We start from the raw sequence: 8,232 nt of genomic DNA, 5'->3' as shown, positions 1-8,232 counted from the left end.
AGAGTAGAAGGACATCTTATGCAGGAATGGGCTAGCCTGGAATTCCCTATTAACTCAAGATATCTAATGATTCTGTAGTCTATTCAGTGCTTTCCCTCTGACACAGTGATGATTGCTAGACAGATACAAATTAGGTACCTTAATAAAAGCAGAGAAATGGGCTGTAAAGAGGCAAGAATGGCTATTCAGCCTGGACAATCCTAACATGACACCTCTATCGGCAGCCAGAGGATGACCACTCTCTTCGCTTTCTACTCCTTTGGTTCCCTCTTCTTCCAATTCTGCAACTAGTTTCCGATTCTCCATAGAGATTCTTGGATGTTTCTGTTTCCAATCAGATTTACTGCTTCATTCTGAATCTTATTTATAAGGATTTCTTCATCTTGTGAGAAAGATTCTGATCTTCAGGTAGAATCTTAATAATTTGGTTTTTGACACTCCCTTATGGAGAAGTCTTATTTGGAACCCCAGAACCCCAGACTTTCAGACAACCATCTCTTTCTGACTGTCCCAAACTCCAAATATCCAGGTTCCTTACTTAGTTCAGAGGACCCTCAACATTGTTGGACTCCTTACCTTTTTTCTCTTTCTGTCCTGACCCCCTACCAATTTTGCCTTCAAAATTCATCAGCTCTGTGCAATTTTCCTCAACAATACTTAATCGTATTAATTCCTACAGGGATCATCAAAAAACTCTGGCTTGTGATTCTGCTATAGGGCAAAATTTGTGGGCTATTTCCTTTACATCTTCCATCAATATTTAAGTAATGCTCAATACATGGTGATCACACTTTAATTAATAGTTTACTGGAAGACTAGTGCTGGTAATTCTTGTGAATAAGGAAAAGCAGTGTAATGATTAGGCCAAGGGAAGAGGTAGACAATACTTTCTATTGTCTGAGGGGAAAACAGACACTTTCAAGATATTTCTGCTTCTGTTGACATTTTCTTGAGTCCACAGGAATGCTGGTAAAACATACTTTTTCCTCTGAGCAGAGGTGATAGACTAAAGGTACAAAATGAAACATACATTGCCAGACGTGACCAATTTTGGTTTATTGATATATGTGTTGCTGGCTCATGATTTGATATGTTTATTCAATGAAATCATCAAAAGAGTGAAATAAAAGCACCTAAAAGGTTGACCAGCACAGAATCATGCAGTAGAATACTTTGCTCACAAAAAGGGGAAACATTAATGAGAAACAAGAAGCACAAACCAGGCAAAGAGACAGCAGCAAACCATGGGAAATGCCATTTGAAGTTTTGTATGGCCTCAGGTCTCTAATGATAGGCTTTTATCCTATTATGTCTAATTGACACAGGACTTATTAACAAATTGAGAAGTGCTTATTCCTTGAAATGTTTTGGACATTATACCAACTTCTCCTGATGGGTTGTTGAAATGACTCTATAATGCCAGACTGGCTTGTAACTTGTGAAAATGATCCAGCAATCTTCAAAGTTAATGAAACATCATTTGTCATAGGATTTGCAGGTGTGACTCAGTTCCTGCATTCTAAGACACAATGAAAGGGCTGGTGGAGGAGCAGGCCCTTTGCCAAGCCTAATGAGTATTCTGTAAGTGGCACTTGTGCTGTGGTCTTTACATCTTCCACCTGGTGCCAAGGTCTGATACGCCTAGTCTTGTCTGTGCTGGTGTTGGGTGCCATGACTCTGTACTTGATTTTTGTCTCCTTTTTTCTCCTAGACTAATGGAAGCAATTTCTTCCCTTGGCCATTTTACAGGCTTTTGCAGAAAAGTCACTACAGTTTTTTTCTGTGGTAGCTAAATTTGGGAGACAAAGTATATACTCATTAAATGAGGAATCCCTGATCAGATTTTGATATGTGACTGTTAGGCAATAGTCCATTAACATTTATTAATCACTAAGTTTGGGCCAGATCTTATGATAGGTTCTGAGGCTACAAAGAAAGACCAAGACAGAAACAAAAATCAGCCCTAGCTCTTAAGAAGATTGTGTTTTAATTGTGGAGACAACATGTAAATAGGTATTTATACATATGCATATATAAATATATATATATTTATATAAAACACACACACACACACACACACACACACACACACACACATATATATATATATATATATATATATATATATATATATATACACATATGTAAATAAACCAAAATATTGCTCATGTTTGGTAACGTATACTTCATTCTGCACCTATAGTCAGCCAAGAAAAAGTATGTTTTATCATCAGTCTTGTAAAGTCAAAATTCTTCAAAGCTTATATATTCCTACATTGCACACATGCATGTACAAATCATGCATGTACACATGCACATATACACTGTATACATACATACAATGTACATATGTGCATGTCTATTTATATGACAATCTGAGAGAGTGAAAACACTAGCAGCTGGGGAAACTGGGTTTGAGTAGAAGCTTGAAGAAAATAAGAGCAAAAAAGGCTCTGAGGTTAGGAGGCAGAGCATGCAAAGACAACAAATATAAAGGTAAAGAGATAGGAAATGTGAAGGAATATTTCTGCATTATAATAGTGATTTGGGACTCACTATCCTTGCTTCTTCCCTATAGGGTATTAGATCTTAGGGATGTTCCTGAGAAGTCAAGCTTTCTCTAATGCTTTCAGCTTGAGTCCCCATTCCAAGTGTGTTTTCCTTTACTCTTAACCACCATTTATTAGAGCCCTAATTCCATTTAATTAATTAGTATTAATTAAATTAGTTTTAATTTAATTTTACAGTGAAAAATTTATACTTTAAAGATATGACAAGAACAGAAATGTAAATCCCTCCAATATTTATCACACAAACCATTCTTATTTACAATGTTGGTCTAAGAGGAGAATAGTCTTACAACTCAATGAAATTGCTACCCTGTGTTGAACCCATCAAATTCATGTCCAAATGTGGAATTCTATGGATTTTTATAAAAGAATGAGCTCAGTGGTTACAATAACAAACAACAAACATGAAAAATTCAGGGAAACTTAGGAAAACATGTTTAAACTCCCTAGTTTGATATATTGGAGAGACACCAAACTTATTATAACTTGATTTTGAATTCTGACTCTGCTGCTTAACTATCTGTGTGATCTTGGGCTAGTCAGTTAACTTTCTATAAAATGAAGTGGTTGGGTTAGATCAGTGGTCCTCAAAATTTCTCAGTATCTTTTTATTATTAAAAATTATTGAAGATCTGTTCATAGAGTTTTTATTTATGTGGGTTATATTTATATATATTTACCATATTAGAAATAAAAACTAATTTTGAATTTGTAAACCCTCTGAAAGGGGTTTACAAGATACTTTGGACTACATTTTGAGAACCCCTGGATTAGATGATCTTTGAGGTCCTTTCTAGTTTTCATTCTATGCATTTAAGATCTATGAACTACAGTAAAGTAAGCAGAACAAAGAGAGAAATTTATATAGCAACTAGAACAATATAAAGTAAGACAGTGTTGAAAGATATCATAATTCTGATTAATACAATGTAGAATCTTGACTCCACAGGACTGATGGAGAAACATACCTCTTTCCTCTGGTTAGACTATAGGTGCAGAATAAGGCATATATTGCCAGGCATGCCAATATTTTGCAATATTATATATATATATATGTATAGGTTGTTTTATTTATACATTTACACATGTTTTATATATACGCATTTACGCAGGTATATATTATATACCTAGTTATTAAATGTCTCCATAATAAGAATGTAATCTCCTTAAGGGGAGGAGCTTTATTGGTTTACTTGATTTAAGAAGGGGGAAAGGCTCTGTAGTGATGGTGCATCTCATCAGAAACTGACAGAAATGTAAAAAAAAAAAAAATCAATGAAAAATTTGTTTGTTCTAAAAAAAAGAAAAAAAAGAAGCTTTATTCTTGAAGCCCATTCCACCCCTCAAGTAAGCAGACCTGCTAAATTAAGAGGATGTCATCTATGCCTGGTTGCTAAAAGGTTTGATTTAGAAATCTATTCGCCAATATGACTAGGTTGGCAATGATGGTGGGATGGATCACAAGATGGAGCAATGGAATGGAGTTTAGTAGGAGACTCATAGGATTGGAGACTTAGAACTGGAAGCAACCCCTATGACCATTAGATCTAACTAATTCACTTTACTGAAGAATATAGAGGGAAAGCATCTTTGGATTTCAAAATCAGTCATTTTTTCATCTTTCCGAGTCCTTGCCCACTCCTAATACACTCTTGTACCTTGTATTAGATAAAGTCTTGACCTACAAATGACTGGAATTTGGGACTGGATCCTTGACCACTATTCATCTGGCTCTAGGGCCAATATGATCTGGAAGCCTATAGAAGTTTTCCTACTGATGTAAAGTCTCCCTTGTTTTTGAAACAAAACAAAAGTAAAAATCCAGAATGAAATAAAAGACAAAATCCCCAAATAGAACTCAAAACTTTCCTATTTTTTCCTGGTGTCTAAAAATCTTTCAAATGAGAGACACAGACTTCCATTTTACAGTTAGAGATAGGTATAATTTACAAATACTCAATGGGGAAGTAAGGAAGAGACATACTGAGGTGAATTGACTAATATCAGCTCTTTCCCTTGAGTAGATTTTATTTTAGGGATGGGCATGATACCAATAGAAAAAGACAATTGGAAATAGGCAGTCTAAGAAAGGGGAAAAGAAAAAAGAGAGGGAAATTTTAGAATGATTTTTTTTTTGACTCACAAAGGCTGGCCTTGACTGATCTTATTTCATTCTTTTCAAAGCTGACTAGTGTTTAGCTGACAAGAAGGTTATCAGTTAAACAATGGAGGGTTGAAATGTAGAAAGTCTTAATCCTCCCTGGCCCCCATCTTCTGCCTTTGCTGAGAGCTCATCCTCTTCCCTTCTTGGAAAGAATGCCAACAAGTTGGTCCAACTGGATTTTTTACATTGCTGACTTTTTCCCCCTGAAAAGAAAGGTTGTAAATGTAAGCCATTGCCTTTCTCTGGCAGGAACCTAATAGATATGCAGACAGAATTTGCAGCTCATTGATGTGACCTATATTCTCTCTGTCTTTGCTTTGGTTTGGCCCCTCACCCTGAGAGTGGGCAGAGAGTTAGTCAGTCAGTTAATCAAAAAGAATTTGTTATTAATAAGCATTTATTAATTTAATATTTCTTATGCTATAATGTTTATCAATATAATATTGATTATAATTTATGAATAAGTGTTAATTATTGGAGATACAAGCAAAGTAAAAACCAAACCAAAAACATTGTCCCTTGTCCCCAAGGAGTTTACATTCTAATGCTACTATATTTATCAAAATCAACAATGAATCAATTAACATTTATTAAGTTCCAGGCACTGTGCTAGCAGAATAAATAGGGGGTAATTTTAGAGAGAAGGCACTAACTTAAGGGAGATCTGTAAAATTTTCTTGTAGAATGAGGGATTTTAGCTAAGACTTGAAGGGAGGTAGAAGAGGGAATGGAGAATGAATGTATAGCCAGTAAAAAATGAATGGAAATTCAGCATCTTAGGCAAGGAGCAGTCAGGAGTCCAATACAGCCAGATGGTGAAGTAGCATTTACTTGAATATCCAGACCAATGATGAACCTTAGTTTCCTCATCTATGCAGTGTGGGGGTTGGTTGAGGTGCTTTTTATGTTTCATTCAATTTCTATTTTTCTGTATTCCAGAAGGTCCCCATTTTTATTTGCTAATGGGCTGGATTTACAGGACCTGGCTCAGTGGTTAGTTGTTATTGCCTGAGATCATATTCTGAAACACATCAAACACAATACAGTCTTTAAATATTTATGTGATAATTTCTCCCTAGCATGAAAAGACATATACTAATCCAAGGCTCTGTGAGCATTCTTTTCCATGAAATTTTGTCATACTTAGTTAACTCTTTCTATTTATACTTGAGAATCTGCTCAGGATCCTTATTACCGACTGACTAACCTATGCGACCCTGGACTATCATTTTTACTTTCTTAGCTGCAATTTCCTAATTTTTAGAATGAGAGTTCAACTACATAAATGAATGCAAAAAAGAATTTATTGCTTTTTTTGTGTACTTACTGGATACCAAGAGTGTTGCCTCAGTCAAATTGAGACCTGTTAAAAACCTTAAAGGCCAAGGTCTCCCAGTGCATCTAGGACCGTCTCTAATTGTCCTGATGTATATTTGGGTACTGGGCCCATATGATTTTAGAGGAAAATGTGAGATTCATGACCTTGCACAGCCTGCCCTCACTCAAATCCAATTCACTTGCATGTCATGGTATCACCTCCCTGATGCCATCCAGAATGGAGGACAAATAACACAATATGTACCAAGCACTGTGGTAAGCCCTGAGGATACAAATACAAAAGTAGAGATACTTCCTGCTCTCAAGGAGCTGATCTTCAAAATACACAAGGGGGGCTGACAGATAAAGAGTGGTACTTTGATCAGGAAATTTTAAGGGACTTCACCATAGATGTACAGCATTATATATAATTTTATATTACTATATGGTTTGAAGTTGGTATATTTTCATGAGCACTTTGATATTTCATGTTCACTTGTTACTTAAGAGAGAGAAAATGAGCATTTATTAAGTATACCACTCACTGTATTATGAATACAAATATCTCATTTTATCCTCAACAGCAACCCTGAGAGGTAAGTGCAATTATTATTCTCATATTACAGTTAAGGAAACCGAGGCAGACTGAATATAAGGAATCTACCCAGGGTCATAGACCTAGTAAGTATCTGAAACTGGATTTGAATTCAGGTCTTGACTCCAAATCCAGTAAATATTCCTTTGATCATTTAGCTGCCATTTCTTCCCCAGCAGCTTGAAAAAAATAATAAGAGTTCTCTTTGGGATTTTATATTCTTCCATATTTGGATCATAGAGTACATAAAGAGCACAAGATAGTGCTGTTTTTTAACAGTGAGGTTTCAAATTGACTTACTGAGTAGTGTTGTGTCAGGCTCTCTGAGGAATGTTGTGTTAGACTCTCTGCAGATGCTTTGAATGGTGTTCACAGTGAATTGTCACTAAAGTAAAAGGAAAAGGGTACTATCTAATCATGGCTCTTTCATCTTGAACTTGTGAAACTGATTTTTCTAACTAAAGTGTAAAAATTAATATAAATTTCCTCTAATTAGATCCAGCCCAGCGTTCTAGCTTATCAAAATTTTTTGGATCCTGATTCTGTCATCCATTGGGTTATCTACTCTTATTTTTGTGGTATCTACAAGTTTGCTAACCACTTATGCCTTTGTGCAAGTTGTTGATATAAGTGTTAATAATATAGGGCCAAGCATAGCTCTTTGGGAGTACTCTATTAGAGTCTTCTTTTCAATTATTAATGATTACATTTTGGGTCTGGACATAGAACTATTTCTAATTCTACCTATTCTCCCCCCATAATTTAGCTAAACTATCTCCAAGAAAAACAGCATGTGTTCATCTCCAGAGAAAGAACTGTTGGAGCTACTTTTTCTTTACTTTATTTTGAGGGTTTTTTTTTTTTGCTTGTATTTTCTTTCACAGCATGACTTACATGGATATGTGTTTTATATGATTATTCCCATATAACCTAAATCATTTGCCTTCTCAATGAAGTAGGAAGGGAAAAAAGAGAAGACAGAAAAGAATTTGGGGCTCAAAATTTGAAAAAAATGTTCAAATTGTTTTTACATATAATTGGGGGAAAATAAAATATTAAATAAAAAAAGAAAATTAACATGAGATTTTGTTAAATGCTTTGCTAAAACAAAAACAGAAACAAAAAGAAAACTAGAAAAACTATATCTAAAGCATTCTAGAAATCCTCAAACCTGTCCAAAAAAAAAAAAAAAACCAACCAACCAAACAAAAAAAACAAATGAAAATAGCTTGGCTTGACCTGTTTTTAATGAAGATCAAATGGGGTAATTAATGTAAGGATAGTTCTTTGAAAACTCTAAAGCATTTTATGTAAGCTATTATTAATTATTGTAGATATTTTTTGCCAATGATGCTTTGCTTCTTCTTTATCTTTCTCATATCCTTTTCTGGTTGGTCTCTGCCCAATCAGAATATTTACAGAGAAAGAAAATTAGGTCTTAAAAGAGGAACTGCCTAACCCATAGTCAAACAACTGATAAGATGAGGGAGGTTCAATGTAGGCCTCCTGGTTCCGTGTCTAGTGCTTTTTTTTTTTTTTTTTTTTTCTTCTTCCTATACAAGGTTTGTGTGAGGAATTCTTCTTGA

This window comes from Sminthopsis crassicaudata, chromosome 2 (genome assembly GCF_048593235.1).
Source record: "Sminthopsis crassicaudata isolate SCR6 chromosome 2, ASM4859323v1, whole genome shotgun sequence".
Classification (NCBI taxonomy): Eukaryota; Metazoa; Chordata; class Mammalia; order Dasyuromorphia; family Dasyuridae; genus Sminthopsis; species Sminthopsis crassicaudata.
Note: the sequence above shows the minus strand (reverse complement) of the source record.